The sequence below is a fragment of the Triturus cristatus genome, chromosome 6, assembly GCF_964204655.1.
Source record: "Triturus cristatus chromosome 6, aTriCri1.1, whole genome shotgun sequence".
Classification (NCBI taxonomy): Eukaryota; Metazoa; Chordata; class Amphibia; order Caudata; family Salamandridae; genus Triturus; species Triturus cristatus.
This window is the reverse complement of record NC_140589.1, coordinates 897400832-897417929: the sequence shown is the minus strand read 5'-3', so window position 1 is coordinate 897417929 and position 17098 is coordinate 897400832. Positions and strand designations below refer to the sequence as shown.

The following is a 17098-nucleotide window of genomic DNA, read 5'->3' as shown; positions in this document are numbered from 1 at the left end:
AGGTGATGACCGATGCAAATAAGGAAGTGCCTTTGACCCAGAAGATGAGCCTTATTACCTAAATAGGTACAAGGACTAACAGGGGCTCTGGAAGTCCACTAACTGTTTACCACCTAAGATGCAGTGTGCAGTTTGCCCCAAGAGATGCCCAAGTGGTGAATGCAGTCACAAAGTTTTTAAGCATGCGGGCCAGCCCCCTCTTCAGATTCACTCAGTCTGACACCTGCATTGCTAGAGCGGTAGCTTCAAACCAGTGCTAATAGGGTTCATACCTGCAGGCGCAGCTATCGTCTTCTAATGTTTCTTCTCATATTCCATTATCATGGCCTGCGCCTGACACCCCTGTGGAAGTGAAACCCCAAATCCCAAAATTCAGGACACCCCAAAATGAAAAACACCCAAATTTTTCCTCTGGTGCTTCTGCTCCAAGGTTGATTTTGCGCTAAAAGGTACCCTCCCCAACATCAGACCTAACATTAGTTTAGCAGAGTGACAAATAATAACTGGGACCACTCAATAACTTAATGCTAAATCTGAAAAAAGTTAAAGGGTTTTATTACAAATTCTCAGAAATCAAACAGTACAGAAATAATTGCCATATGGGCTCAAATTAAAAGTTATGCTGAGTAGTCATAAATCAGAAATAGTCTAAATCCCAAATGAACAGCAAAATCAATAAAGAAACAGACAGCATCCCTAGTAGAACAGGAACACATCTAGCTCACCTCCAAAACCAAGGGGTTCTTATACATAATTCTTAATACTAAATTAGAGAAAGTACAATCTTATGGTGGTATGACCAAAAGAAACAAATATTAGACAAATTAGTATGTGCATCATCACTGTTAGGTTTCTAACACTAACTCACTTCTAATGGAACTTAACATAACTTCAAGAAGCTTAGCAACACATTGTCATTGGAGGTTCAACTAATGCAGCATATATAAACAATCGGCTATATACACCAGTACAAAAGTACTAACCCAGCATTGGAACTACAGCAGACGAAACCTTGAACAAGTAGTAACATTAAAAACGAGGGGAAGTTCATTCACAATACATGCACATTTAGAAAAAAATGTGAATTATATCATTCTTTTTGTTCAGTGCCTGAGTAAACCCTGTGGAGGCTCCTAGGCTTTCAAAATATCGGGCTCCCCTCGCAAATGATATCCTAATAAAAATTTTCCTTTACCAACCAACAATTTTAATTAACCAATTTTGTTGCACAAAACTAAAAATTAACAATAATTGTTATTAAATAAAATATATATATTTTTTAATAAGATAGATACATTTCTTTATGCTGTTAAATGCTTAACCAAAAGAGATCCAAAATATAATATTCATACAAAACCAGTACATAAACTAATAAAATCTTGATTCGTTGTACCAGGTACATAAAAACACATAATGAACCACATCCCACATGCTGTTTTACAGTAAATAATAGATACAATTTGTCTTCCCTCTGACCACATAAAAACAGAGGCGTGCTTCTTAGAGATGCCCAAACTTCATGGCCAAGCCCCTCGTATCTTCAACACCCAACGTAAAAAATGCCCCATTCTAAACCAACAAAACTTTAAATATTCACTTTCCTCAGTTTGTTTGTGTTGAAATCTTTCAGGATATCTTGGAAGTAATATAAAGTTTTGGTTTCTTTGAGTTGATTCCTTTTTTCTATTTTTTGGAAACAATTTAAGAAAGCTTGGTTGCAATTTTCTTTCAAGATCAAATCAATATTTTTTTTGATCCATTGTCGTGGGGCCCCTAAAAGGAGTGGGGCCCATAGACCCTTGCCTACTTTGCCCATTTGGTATTCCAGAACTGTTTTTGGTTCCGATCTGCAGGGCTGTGGGGAGAGAAGATGCACAGGGTAACGAGATCGGAGGGGGTATGAGCAGGAGTAATTTAACACCTTAAGCAGCATCTGTATATTACATATAGTTTCTCGTTAAAATGCGGCACAACTAAATTACATTAATACAATTCTACATATCAGATTAAATTGTTTCAACCCCAATATCATTATTTCAACATATGCGGTTTGGATCTGCCTTAAAAAGAATTATTCAGCAATATTAATTTCCACCCAAAATTATGCACTTAAAAAACACTTCTACAAACAAACTCTGAAGGTTGCGCATAAGTGCAGACCACGACAGCGGGCCCGGTTTCCAATCTGGTCTCAGGACCATGAACAAGAAAAAGTGGTGTTTTGTGGGGAAAATAAATAGAAGCATACTTTTAAAGCAACATGAAAATAACTTGGCATTACACAGCTAAGCACTCGAGCGGCAAAAGTGAAAAGACAGACTTCAAGCCGCTTTGTACCAATAAGGATTACCAACAATCACGTGCAAATCGTTATTTAATACATATTAGTTCAGTTGTAGGCAGGAATGTGGACTGCGAACTCCTTTGTGAACGCATTCCTACATCCTGATGTGACGAGGCACCGTTGGGAGGCACAGTTGTCACGCCATCGGTATTGTGTTTCACGCACCTGGCGGAGGAGTCGCCGCTCGCGCCAGCTAGGTTTCCAGTCTGGCTGCGTGTCTGGATTTTTCTCTAATGCGTTTCCCTTTTTTCCTCTCGACAGAACAAACTCGATGAATCTTTTCCAAACTCTTTCACTGCGTAGTATGTTTGGTGTCCTTGGAAATTGATTTTCCAGACACGGTGCTGTTGGAACACAAATGTCGCTCTCCACAACACAGCCTACTCTGCGTATTGCAGCAGAACTGTTCTCCTTCACTTAGAAGATCATTTTTCAATGTGATTTCCATAATTACTCGCTCACATTTATTATGCAAAGAAAGCATGTTTCCTTGATTCATTAAACTGTAATGCAGTTTTCAGATGTGCATTTATTAATTCAGGGCAATGATATTATGAAAAGGTAAAACCATATATTTTTTTTTCCTTTAATCGATATGTCAACAGTTGCACACTGTTACAATGAATCAAAATAGAAGTATTTGTAATTTGAAATAAAATGGAGGAGCAAAACATGGAAAGAGTTAAACATGGAAGGATGAAAACATAGAAGTACAAAAAAGGTGTTTCAACCTTAGAACTATCCAGGTTACTTATCAGTAATCTCCTTTACTACAAGACCTACGTATGGTCTTTACTACAGGCTGCTTGGCCTTAACCCCAGAACCTTGTTTTCACAAATACTGTTATGACAGCTATTGGAAGTGGAATAACAAGGGTGCTATTGGCCTGAATGGAAGCAAGATAAATTGGTCCTCTCCTCATATTTGGTAGTAAAAAAGCAGCTGTAATTGGGGTGCACTGGGCCGCTTACACCTCAGGGCCCTAGTTCTCCTGTGCTTGCAGGGTTATTGATAACAACACGGCTGGTTATTTTTGAGTCAGTGATAATGGGCCCGATTCACAGAACTAACTTAAGACAAAATCCTAAACTTACTACCATTTTGGTATTCACAGAAGGCATTTACTCATTTCGGTATTCACAGAAGTTAGGAGTCCTAACTTTAGGACTCCTAAATGCTTTCTGTGAATACCGAAAGTCTTAAAGTTAAGATTTTTCTCAGTTTAGGAGTCCTAAAGTTAGGAGTCCTAACTTCTGTGAATACCAAAATGAGTAAGTGCCTTCTGTGAATACCAAAATGGTAGTAAGTTTAGGATTTTGTCTTAAGTTAGTTCTGTGAATCGGGCCCAGTGACTTTAAAGTTAAGGTGAAGAAGCACTTTTCTTTGAAAGAGCATCAGCTAGATTGCTAATATCTTTGGTCTAGTTTGAAGCATTGCCTCAATCCTTTAAAACGTACACATGTTATTTTCATTTATACAGCGCACAGCTACTCGGAAGTGTCCCGGCGCTATAGACCGCTGGGGAACCCGTCCTGGCTATCCCTGTGAGATGGTCCCTTTCTGGGTATCTCTAAGGTGAAACCAGGCATCCCTGGCGTCTGTGGGGGGCCGTTGTAGAGATGAGGCAAGCTTAATGCCCAGAGTTGCCGAGTGTGTTCCTGGTTAGAGTAGATACCGAGGCGAGAATTATCAAGTCCGTTTTTGACCCTGGTCCACGACCCTGCCGCATCGGGAATTGAACCCTGGTCCCTGGCCTATTCTCTGCTTACGGATCTGCCACCTCTAACCAGTGAGCCACACCTCTCCATGCACTCCAAATGATTGTGTAAAATAATATGAACATTTATAAGTTGGGGTAAAAGATATAGTAGGGTACCAAAGGTTGGCAAATACTTGCTAGTAGTAGGACTTCACTTTTACAATTGCATTTCTATTAGTGATGTCATTAGTAAATTCAATGGTATTGGCATATGTAATGTCACCAGTTGAATTATTGATTATTCCTTATGTGATGTCAACTGTTACATCATGTGTGAGGATAGAAGCAGTGCTTTTGGGGAGATATGGTTGAGGAGGTCGATAAGCTAGTACATTTCAATGGTTTGGATTGTGGATCGTAACCATAAAATTCCTTTGATGGATTATTTATGGGCCATAAATAAACTGACTATCATGGAGATGGTGTTGGCAAATCTGTTGTTGTAGCTTGGTTGCTTAGTCAATAGAAATGTTTTATTTTTTTTAAATTGCCCATTACTTTGGCCTAGTTTGACTAACCTGCAGGAATTTTCGCAAACATTATTTGAACACACTAGATTTTTTTCCATGTTTCATGTTTATTGTTCCGTTGTGAAGAGTTGAAGGAAATGTTCCAAAAAGTGGGTTTCCCTTTCCAAGTCTCCTAGAATTTTTTTAAAGTGTAGTTCTTTTTTAAACATTACAAGAAAAATGAACACCGCATACATTTTCAGGTTTAGCTCTCAAACCGGTTGGAGAACCAAAATCAGACTGACAAATAAAATCTAATTCACCAGAACAAAAATCAGATCATGGAAAAAAAGAGAAAAGGCACAGACTTAAGAATCAAGCTCAGGTAGTCCAGGAGCCTGCTCAATAGAAAATAACATAATGGAGCTTTGCATGGACTAGGTGGCACTACCTATACTCCAGAGAGAAACAAGACACACACCAAATGAGTAAATGTTCACTTTCTATTGAGGAAAAAGTTAAAAAAGAGGATACGTGTTCAAAATTCGACCCTGTATGATTCTCAAACCAGTTATCAAAAAGTGATTTTGGGGCCTTGTGTGGGCCAGGTGTTTGCAAGCCATTTTGGGAGGGGAGATAAGCCCAAGAGGAAGCAAAAACTGACCTGTTTCACTAAAAAAGAAGAGTACAAGCATGATCAGTGGTTTTGTTCAAGAATCAAAAGTATAAAAAAAAAGGATAATTAAAAGTAAAATAGATCAGTGGGAAGAAGAACAAGTGGGAGAGAGTGGACTACAGACTTGAAAGACTAGGAGGTAGAGATTGGACCATGGTAAAATGACCAGCCCTTCACCTCCTGCTATAGAGAAGGATACACACCATGACACTTGGTATTTGGGGCATGGTACTGGGTGCAGGGCAAGGCCCACAGCCACACCATTACCTAGAGAACATTGACCAGGGCCTTTGGCCATGTTCACTGAGCACAAGGAATGGACAAAGATCACATTTTGAACTCTGATCTAGCTGGGCACTGCTAAGTTGAGCTCAAGCAATAAGCAACGGTAGCACCCTCCGCTCAGAGCTCCCTGGGCATTGCCGATAGCTATGCCAAGTAGACTCTGGGAATCAGAAAACAGAATACACAGCGTGGCCAGCAGCCACACCTTGCATCCAGTTGCCCTGTCCCAACAGCCTGGAGACATTGTCCAGTGGGGACTTTTTAAACGAGACCTTTATACCAACTATACATACAAATCATCAACAGGCCTAGCTATCTAGCGCAGAAACTTAAATATCACTGTCCCGTTAGGGACTTGCGTTCCAAGGATAAAGCTTGACTAACTGTTCATCGCGTTCAACTGACAAGATGTGGGGGAAGATCATTCACGTATCTGGTGCTGTTCTACTGGAATATCCTGCCTTATCACATCCGTGTTTGTCCTGAATTTGTTAAATTTAGGAGATTGCATAATACAGCTCTTTTTTAATCTTGCGTTCTGGTTTGCCTGTGTCTATCTTTCAGCGCCGAGATAACTCTCCGGGAGTGATTTGTGCACTATAGCAAGCTATATTAACATAACATAAACATACCTAAGGCTCTTACTATGGTTTATATATGAACATACTAACAGAAAATGATATGTAGGCAATTGTTAACGAAGAGGAAAAAAGTAATATAAGCTTCCCATGCAGCCACTAGCCCTTCCCGACCATTGGCTGTGTACAGTGATCGCATACACATTTTAGCAAAAGCCACACTTGCCCTTTCAAGTAGTATTTTCCTGCAGTCATTTCTATCTCCTTTATATTTACCCTTCAGTCCTGATTAACACCACCATCTTCTCGAAGGAGCAAGGAGCCTCTTCCCTTTTAGTCCTTGCAAATGGGGGTTTATAGAAAACTTGTTTCTATAATAAAACAATAAGGAATATGCTACTTACCAGTATGCATCTGTTCTTGGCATGTAGAGCTGCAGAGCCACACACTAAGGATAAGATCGCCATCTGGTGTTGGGCTCGGATGATTGCAGGTTGTTGTTGTCTTCGGAAGAAGTCTTTGGTCACGAGATTGGTGACCCCTCCTCTGCACAACAGAGCGCATGGGCATCCACTCCATCCTCAGATTGTTTTTCGCCATGATGGGAAATGGAGTGTATAAGAAGTAAAGAGAAAGGATGTCCATGTGTAGTGTCTAATTAAGACAATGCTGGAACGGATACAGGTCCCGGGGAGGCGGGTGGGCGTGTGTGGCTCTGCAGCTCTACATGCCAAGAACAGATGCATACTGGTAAGTAGCATATTCCGTTCGAGGCATATGAGCTGCAGATCACACACGAAGGATAGACTATATAGCAGTGTCTCCCCTAGCGGTGGTCACCTGTATCAGTTGCAGCAGTTTGGAAAAGAGTTTTTAGGACAGCTTGGCCTACTGAAGCTTGTTGTTTGGATTGCACACCAACACAGTAATGTTTAGTGAAGGTGTGTGTAGTAGACCATGTGGCTGCTTTGCAAATGTCTTCTAAGGGGATGTTCCCTAAGAATGCCATAGAAGCCCCTATTTTACGGCTGGAGTGCGCCCTAGGGGGAACGGTAAGAGTACGTTTAGCTTTTTGGTAACATATTTGGATACATTTGACTATCCATCTGGCGATACCAGATTTGGAAATAGGGTTGCCTTTATGTGGTGGAGCGAAAGCAACAAACAGTTGCTTGGTTTTCCGAAAGGGTTTGGTTCTGTCGATGTAATACAGCAAGGCTCTCTTAACATCTAAGGTATGAAGTGCCCTCTCAGCTACTGAGTCTGGATTAGGGAAGAAGACTAGCAGTTCGACTGACTGGTTTAGATGGAAGGGGAAAATGACTTTAGGGAGGAATTTTGGATTCGTCCTAAGAACCACTTTGTTCCGATGTAGTTGTAGGAAGGGTTCTTCGAGAGTTAAGGCTTGTATTTCACTTACTCTTCGCAGTGATGTGATTGCGATGAGGAAAGCCACTTTCCATGTTAGGAACTGCAGTTCGCATTTGTGCATTGGTTCAAATGGGGGACCCATGAGTCTTGTTAGAACAATATTAAGGTTCCACACCGAGGAAGGTGGTAACCTTGAAGGAATAATTCTTTTAAGACCCTCCATAAATGCTTTAATGGCTGGTACCTTAAAGAGGGACAGGTGTTGTTTATTTTGCAAATAGGCTGCTAATCCCGCTAGATGTAGACGTATAGAGGAATACGCTAAATTGCATCTTTGCAAGTGCAATAAATAGCAAATTATGTTTTGGATGGAAGCATCCAGTGGTTGTATGTCATTGCTAGAGCAGTAAATGGCAAATCGTTTCCATTTTGCAGCATAGCATGCCCTAATAGTAGGTCTCCTGGCTTCTTTAATGATATTCATACAGTCTGGAGGAAGGTTGAGGTACCCGAACTCTAAGACTTCAGGAGCCAGATTGCCAAGTACAGTGTTTGAGGATCTGGGTGTCTGATTTCTCCATGGTTCTGGGTTAAAAGATCCGGGGAGAGATGCAGTTTTTGATGTGGAACTAGCGATAGTTCCAAAAGTGTGGTGAACCAGGGTTGACGTGCCCAAGTGGGAGCCACTAGGATGAGTGTCAGCGACTGTTGTTTCAGTTTGCGTACCACAAATGGAATGAGTGGGAGAGGCGGAAAAGCGTATGCAAATCTGCCTGACCAGTTCATCCATATTGCATTGCCCTTTGACCGTGGGTGTGGGAACCTGGCGGCGAAGGTTGGGCATTTTGCGTTTTCTTGTGTGGCGAACAGGTCTATGTCTGGTTGTCCCCACTTTTGGAAGAATGGGATTAAGACTTTGGGGTGTAGTTCCCATTCGTGTATCTGCTGTGTGTGGCGACTTAAGAGGTCGGCCACCTGGTTCTGAACCCCTGGGAAGTGTTCTGCTAGCAGGTAGATGTTTTAGGGAATTGCCCATCTCCAAATTTTGTTGCGCCAGTTGGGACAGTTGTAGAGAATGTGTCCCTCCTTGTTTCTGTATGTAATACATTGTGGTCATGTTGTCCGTGCAGAGGAGGACAGTCTTGTTTTGTAGATGCACTTGGAAGGATTTCAGTGCTAGGAATACCGCTAGAAGTTCTAGGTGATTGATGTGGAACGGTTTTTGTTGAGTGGTCCACTTTCCCTGAGTGGTGTGTTGAAGGAAGTGGGCTCCCCACCCCGTGAGAGATGCGTCGGTGGTCAGCACAACTTGTGGAAGGGGCTCTAAGAACGGCTGCCCTTTGGACAGGTTGATGGTGTTCCACCACTTCAGCGAGCGAAGTGAGCGGCTGTCCACCAACACCAGATCGGTAAGTTGTCCGTGGGCCTGGTTCCACTGTTGTGCTAGACATTCCTGTAAGGGACGCATTTGAAGGCGTGCGTAGGGTACTATGGAGATGCATGACGCCATCATGCCTAAGAGTTGCATGAACACTCTTGCGGGGAGAGAGTGTTGTGTCTGAAATTTCTTGATGAGACTTTGTATGTTGGCTATCCTGGCTGTGCTGGAGTAAGCTACGGCTTTGGATGTGTCTATGGTGGCTCCCAGGTATTGTTGTACTTGGGAGGGTTGTAGTTGAGATTTGGGATAGTTGATGGTAAATCCCAAGTTGTGTAGGGTTTGAATAGTGCGGTGAGTGTGGAGAACGCATTTGTCTAGAGTATTGGCTTTTATGAGCCAATCGTCCAGATAGGGGAAGACATGGATTTCTCGTCTCCTGAGATATGCGGCCACAACTGCCAAGCATTTGGTGAACACCCTGGGTGCAGTTGTTACTGCGAATGGGAGAACTGTAAACTGATAGTGCTGACCGTCTACCACGAATCGTAGATACTTCCTGTGAGCGGGATGCATAGGGATGTGAAAATATGCGTCCTTGAGGTCTAATGTGGCAAGGAAGTCTCCTTGTTGAAGTAATGGAAGGACCTGTTGGAGAGTGATCATGTGGAAATGATCCGATTGTATGTACTGGTTTAGTAGTCTGAGGTCCAGTATGGGTCTTAAGGTTTTGTCCTTTTTGGGAATGAGGAAGTATAGGGAATATACTCCTGTGCCCTGATGTTGTAGTGGAACAGGTTCTATTGCGTGTTTTTGAAGCAAAGACTGTATTTCTTGTTTGAGGAGCGCGAGGTGGTGAGACGTCATGGGATGGTGCCTGGGTGGTACGTTTGGGGGTGGGTTTATGAGTTTGAGGCAGTAGCCAGATTGGATAATTTGTCTTACCCACCTGTCTGTAGTGATGGTATTCCAGACAGGTAGGAACTGTTGAAGTCTTCCCCCGACCGGAGTGGAATGGTCTGGGGGGAGTGGTGGCAAGTCACTGTTTGGTGGCTGTAGAGGTGCGGGTGTTGTTGTTGCCCCGTCCTCGGCCTTTAGTATTGTTTCCCCGATAACCTCCTCTAAAATATCCTCTGTTAGGGGATGTTTGACCTGATGCTTTGAAGGTGGAAGAGTTGTCTGTTCCCACATTTTTGGAAGCTCCTCTATAAAAGGAGCGACGAAAGGAGCCTCTGGGTTGAGTAGACTGCAATGCTCCCATAGATTTGGCAGTCTCATTATCTTTCTTCATTTTTTCTAGGGCAGTGTCTACTGCAGGGCCGAATAGTTGCTCCTGATTAAAGGGTTGAGCAAGGATGGTGGTTTGGACTTCCGGCTTGAAGCCGGAAATGCGCAGCCATGCGTGGCGTCTAAGCAATACGCTTGTGTTGACTGCCCTAGAGGCGGTGTCCGCTGCGTCTAATGCACATTTAATGGAGGCATTGGATATTAGTTTGCCCTCTTGGATGAGGTCAGTGGCCTGTGTTTTGTATGGTTCAGGCAGGTGTTGCAAGAGATCCTACAGTTGATCATAATGGGCTCGATCATAACGAGCCAATAGGGCTTGTGTATTTGCAATACGCCAGTGGTTAGCAGCTTGAGCGGCAACACTTTTGCCGGAAGCCTCTAGGAGTTTAGACTCTTTGTCTGGGGGTGGCGTGTCTCCGGTTGTTTGGGAGTTTGCCCGTTTTCTGGCATTTGATACGACTAGTGAGTCTAGGGGGAGTTGCGCCTTGATGTACGCAGGATCTTGTGGCGCCGGTCTATATTTTTTTTCTATTCTGGGGTTGAGAACCCTGGCCCTGAAAGGGTCTTTAAAAACCTCATTGGCATGCTTTATCACTCCCCTAATCATGGGTAGAATGTGAACTGTTTTCTGCGACTGCTCAAAAGTGTCAAGTAGAAAATCCTCCTCAGGAGTGTCGGTGTGCATGGTGACACCATGAAACGATGCTGCTCTGTTTATAAGCTGACCGAACCCTAAATGGTCATCAGGAGGGGAGGGTTTTGAGGGGTATGGAGTGGGGTCAGGCATATCAGGCATAGGGTAAGTCCAGTCATCTACTGGTGCTGTGTCCGGGAGTGTAAAGGATCAGTAGGATCAGTGGGATAAGTAAAGAAATCTGGGTCTCCCCCTCCCCCTAAATCATCATCATCCTGTGGAGGTGGTGTGTGAGAAGGAGATGGTAGAGGTGAAGGCGGTGGGGGTGGGGGGGATGGAATAGGAGGTAATGTAGGAGAGGAAGGACGTATGGGTGAAGTGGCACAGTCCTTCTTCTTTGGAGGTGCTGGAGGAGGTGTTGTGTCCAGCTTCCTTTTCTTGTAGGGCACCGCTGTGACATGTCCAGTTTTCGGATTTATGTAAATCCGTTTTTGCTTTGGATCAGGCCGAAAGAGTTCCTCACTGTCCGAAGGCAGCTTTGGCGCCGACTTTTTTGTTTCTTTATGGACTTGTTTTGGCACCGAGGATGTTTTTGGTGCCAAAGAACTTTTCGGTTCCAGTGGACTTTTCGGTGCCGAAGGACCTTTCGGTGCCGACGAGCCTTTTGGTGTCGGAGACCTCGGCGCCGAAGAACGTTTCGGTGCCGGTGGAGATGTCGACGCCGAGTGACGTTTCGGGGCCGATGGAGATTTCGGTCTCGGAGCCTGCTTCGGTGCCGAAGGAATTCTAGGCACAATGAAATGAGGTTTGCTCGAGCCCGAGCCACCTGCAGGCTTACTTTTCTTCGGAGCCGGGCCCGAGGGCGGGGCTTCTGAAGATGTTTTTGGATCGCGACTGGGCCCAGCTGGCAGAGTCTCGACCAATGTCTTTTTGGGTGGTGTTGGGGTAGGGGGGCTGGTACTCACAGGCTGCCCCGGATCAGAATCGTCGGCCTCAGACACGATCTGGAGATCTTCTGAGTCGTCGTCAGGGACATCCTGTGCAAAGATGTCTTCTGGTTCCGGAACCGGCTTGGCCATGATATGGCGTCGAGCTCTTCGGTCCCGGATAGTTTTCTTCGAACGGAATGCAGCGCAGGCTGGCCAGCTGGATTCGTTGTGGTCTGGTGAAAGGCACAAATTACAGACCTCGTGGTGATCGCTATGAGGGAACTTTGCTCCACATTGGGGGCATTTTTTAAAAGGCGTCCTTTCCATCAGCCGAGTCCGGAGTCGGTCCAATATGGATTTCGACGTTGAGTTTTCAAATTTTGAGAGTTGAAGTGAGTGTTATAAGTTTTCTGCTGGAGCGGAAAAAAGTTCATCCGAACCCAATGGCGGAAAAAAACAATCTGAGGATGGAGTGGATGCCCATGCGCACTGTTGTCTAGGGGAGGAGTCACCAATCTCGTGACTAAAGACTTCTTCCGAAGACAACAACAACCTGCAATCATCCGAGCCCAACACCAGATGGCGATCTTATCCTTAGTGTGTGGCTCTGCAGCTCATATGCCTCGAACATAATCTTACGGAGTGTTCTTTCTAGTGAGCCATTTCGAGACTGGGTGGATCAACGATTTGCACAGGAATAAAATAACCACCTTTTCAACCTCAGAAGAAGGATCTTTGAATACTGGTGACTATTGTCAGTCAGCCCACAATCCTATATATGACAGGGCTGGTCAGGAATATCATCATATCTCAATATCATTGCCAAAATATCAAGGACAAAAATGTTGACAGGTGCGTATGTAACTCCAGGTAAGTATATAACTCTATATATATGAACCTTGACAATATAAATTAAGATTTACAGTACATAGATATGCAGTTAAGAATAGGACAGCTACACTTCCCTATATGCACTTCACTTTAAATATTTGGTAATAATTTTTTGGGCTACAATATTCCCTAATTGCCATTCTAGACTACAACTGTGGATGACCTAAAGTCCCAGTGCTTTTAAGCCAGCACTTTTCACCTGAGCATTTGTGTTCAAGGTGCCTGGCAGCTTTCATGTCTAAGTTCTTTAGACATTCAACAAACTCACAATTTTTGGATAATAAAACTGCAACTAAAAATGTTCTTGTATTGTATGTGAGAACTGAACATAGCACGAAAGTCCCACAAAGACCCTGGAGCTAGAGTATATTTTCCTGTGAATACATTTGTAAAAGTGCGAGCTGTAACTTTATATTTACCATAACCAAAAAGTAAAAATAGCTAAACGCGGACAACAAAATCAAAAATTAATATTGATAAATTCAGATGAAAATGTTAACAAAAATGATCACCATTAACACCGTGGGGGATATGTACAATGAAGTGTCGGAGCGTATCGTTAGCATCCTTGGCTTAACGACATGCTTCGCCACTTCGGAAATGCAAGGCTGCACCATATTTACAAGAATGTGGTGCAGCCTCGCGTTTCCCCCTGCGATGGCACTACATTTAACAACTTAGCGCCAACGCAGGCACCCTTTCACCAGAGTGCAAGGGTGTCTGTGTGCAGGGGAGGATTGGTTATGTGCAGGAAGGTTTCCCTTTCTACACAAACAATCCTAAAATGCCATTTTGTAACTTTCATGTGTACTGCTTCGTGCAGCTCACATGAAAGTTACAAAATGGCATTTTAAAAAAAAGGTTTGTTCATGTACATGAAGGGACACCTTCCTGTACATAAACAAGCCATGGCATTTTGCTTTTTCCATGTGTGCTGCCTTGCAGCACACATGGAAAAATCAAAAAAGAGGAGAAATAATTAATTTCTCCTCGTTTCGCCAACTTAAGACCACGATTTTCCTGGTCTTAATTTTGGCACTGCCTCCTATGTACGCCATCCTTATACATAGGGGGCAGTGTCAAATACAATGAGTGTTGCGGTGGAACACCCACTGCACGCCCTTTCATGCTAAGTTAGCGTGAAAGGGTGCCTTATGTACAAGGCAGCGTGAAGCCACATTAAGTGGCTTTACGCTGCCTTGTACATAAGGCAAGGCCCCTATTGCCACAGGAACGTCACAAAAAGTGACTTTCCTGTGGCGATCGGGTCTTGTACATATGCCCCTGTGTACCTTGAGTATACCATTAGCTAACCAAACACATTTACTGTGAAAAATGTTAAGGAAAAGTTATAGCTGTTTATTCACATCACAAGATAATGTGTCATACACCTAAGCCTAAACTCTGTGAAATTTACTATTTATGATGAGCTACATAAGCATAACTCAGCAAAATCCCTATTCATAACCTTGCTCATGATGTCACAGATGAAATCACAAACCACAAAACAACTTCACTGGTAACATCACTTTAATTCGCTACTCACCTATAGTTGACGTAACTGAAGGTGCTTGAAATTACACTTTTCGTATTCTGTTTGAAGAATGTGGATGCATAGGATTGTCTCTAAATGCAAAACAAACAAGATCATCTCTGTTAGAAAGTGGAATGGTCACTTTGAAACTGGAAGATGACGACTGTGAGTACATATATTGACTATGAGTACATGTATTGATTATGAGTACATGTATTGACGGTATGAGTTCATATAGTGTACTCATATAGTCAATACATGTACTATATGAGTACATGTATTGACTATGAGTACAAGTATTGCTAGTGCAGTAACTGCAGCAACCTTTTGCTCTTCTCATACTTATTGGACAGCGTAATCGGAGACGGGGCAAGTATGCAGGTCTAGAGCCAGCTGTAAAACATATTGCTGTTTATAGTAAATCTGTAAATTAGTTTTTGACACACCAAAAGAAAGGCCTTTATGGTGTGATATTTGGTTCAAGAACTGGTTTGAGAGGAAACATTTAAAAGAAAAATCTAATATATTTGGAGAAACCCAAAAATTCCCTTAAACCTTTTCATGGTTTGAGGCTCATCCGCACCATCTCTTGATCCTCTGCAAACATTTTTACTTCAGCAGCCATTACACGGTTCCATTGAATATCTAAAAATACACCCTGTATAAATTATTGTCTGGGCCATGTGAAAGCAAGGTCAGCACCATCCAACACCATGGGAGTGAGTTTACTCCTAGTGGGATAGAAAATGCAATTTGTCTAAGAGAAAGCAAAAGATGCACCATTGGAGAACTGAGTGGGCTGGTTCTTGAACATACCTCTGGAAAATAATGTGGGCTCAGGGAAAGCGCAGTCACAGTCCGGGGCTGGTGCACTGCAAACTGTAGAGAAGTCAAAAGGGGTTTCCCCTGAAGTAACAACGCAAAAACAACAACAGCTCATGAACCCAAGAAGTGCTCAGATTGGTAGCCAGGTTTGCTTTGTTTCAACACAAATGCGTCACTGGAGCTAGGAAGGAAAATAACTTATTGGAAAAACTCTCCACCCAAAGACACACTAAGTATAACGAATCCAACCAGAGAATTACAAAGTATGTATATCCTATAGTAAGTAGGTAGCCTACATCTAAGTCCAATACCCTCAGATTTGGGCGCTTAAGATCTAAGGGTTTCAACTCATACATTAAAAGATATCCCAAGCAAAGACTAGAACATGGCATTCACAAAATAATTGGATATTTTCCAAAACTGGAGGAGACACCTCACAGGAGCAACAGGTAGAAACACATAATTTATATATCCTGTGTCAAAGGCCTCTCAGCATTGGTGCCAACATCTACTGTAGGCAGAACTAGCACAGCAGCACTTTTTAACACCCAATGGACTGTCAGTCCTAGAGCAGCTAGGGCAAGGAAGCCTGCCAATATCTTGCCCTCTCCTAGCTCTAATGTTATGGATTTCAGGAGATATCCAATATCTAAAAGATGCAAGTCCTCTATGCCGGGTGTATTAACTGCATAGGGAATTAAAAATGTAGAAGAGCAGGTCTTTAATCATTCACCCTTAGTACGTCTTAAAATGATCTAGGCATTCTATGACTCTTTAGTTACAAGAGGTCAAAATATTCCTTTGCCAAATATTTCAGAGCAATTTCATCGGGACAGGAAAACTAACCAGAAACAAGTGCCTCCGTTAGTCAATACACCTGGATCCAGATGACGTTATGCCTGCTGTTGCAACCCAATACTTAAAAAGGTACAAGAAAGAGTGTAATAACAGAGGGGCTGACAATATTCAAAGATTGCCAAATGATAGGCAAGTATGGGAGGAATTATCAACCAACAGACAAAAATGACAAAAGTCCAAGTCATGCAGAAGTGGGCTATAAAAGGCCTGTTAAGTCTGGTTGGCGTACTCCATAGCATAGATCACAACTTTATAACGCAAGTTGCAGGCTATTGGATTTGCCAGTGCCTGCATGTAAAGCATTTTAAAAAATGTAAAAGAAAAACAAATATTTCAAAATACTGGAGGGAAAGCAAATTCATCATAAAGGGTCTCAAAACTGAATATTGAATTCAATATTTTGAGTCGAACTTCATTCGGTAAAGCAATGCTATAAAACTTCATAATTAAAAACTCATTCCATATCATCAATTTAACAGTAATGAATTATAAGAAATATAAAAACACAAAAAAAATTAACAGGTCATGACAGATACATTTAAAGAAAAAAACTGCATATTTAAATTACCTCAGAAACTGTACATAAAGGAGGGAAAAGAATGCAGAGACATTTTTATACTTATACACCACAAAATGGTCTGATCAGGCATCTCTTTTCCTGATACTAAGCGCGCCTCTAATAAAATTGATTACCGCACAACAAAAAATGGGAATTGATATTTATAAAGACTGAAAATATTGAATTCAATATTTTCAGTCTTTATAAATGTCATGCTTTATTTTCCAAATATTTTTCACTCAGGAGACTCTCAACAGGATTGAAAAATAATTTAAAGGAAAATACTTGTCAATGTCAAGTTTACTTTTCACAGTACCCTTAACTAAAAGTAAAACAAATACTCCAACCATTTGGTCCTCATCAGTAGGCCAGGGAGCCCATTTAAGAACCTCCAGAAGATGAAATGAGATATCTCCATAATAGTTGTGCTAAGTAACCTACTGCCTCAAAAAACAGCTAAGGGCAAGAGGAGACCCTCACGCAGTGCCATAGAAGTCGTTCAGTGGAAGGATGTGGAATGTAGGAGATACAACAACCCTTAAAGTCAAGCTCTATCATCATAGACTGGTTAAATATATTTGATGCCTTTACAGACAAACTGGGAGGGATGGGGGCAACACTAAGAGCATGGAGGGGAGCTGGATATTTGAGGGGGGAAAGAACACGATTGAGAGAGCAAGGAAACATGAACACTCATGGAGTGCTGAACAAAAAAAGTAGGTCTCTAAAAAATGAGTAGT

General features: G+C 42.4%; 1 protein-coding gene across 4 annotated transcripts in view; it reads right to left on the bottom strand.

Moving 5' to 3' along the window:
• Nucleotides 1-17098, bottom strand: part of IPCEF1 (interaction protein for cytohesin exchange factors 1) — an 844548-nt gene that overhangs the window by 688981 nt on the left and 138469 nt on the right. For 2 of the 4 annotated variants that reach the window (XM_085611539.1, XM_085611541.1), the window contains one exon: nucleotides 14129-14208. The exons of the other annotated variants lie outside the window; for them this stretch is intronic. The gene's annotated coding sequence lies outside the window, so the exon portion shown is untranslated. The remainder of the gene's footprint in view (nucleotides 1-14128; nucleotides 14209-17098) is intronic. 4 annotated transcript variants of the gene reach the window in all.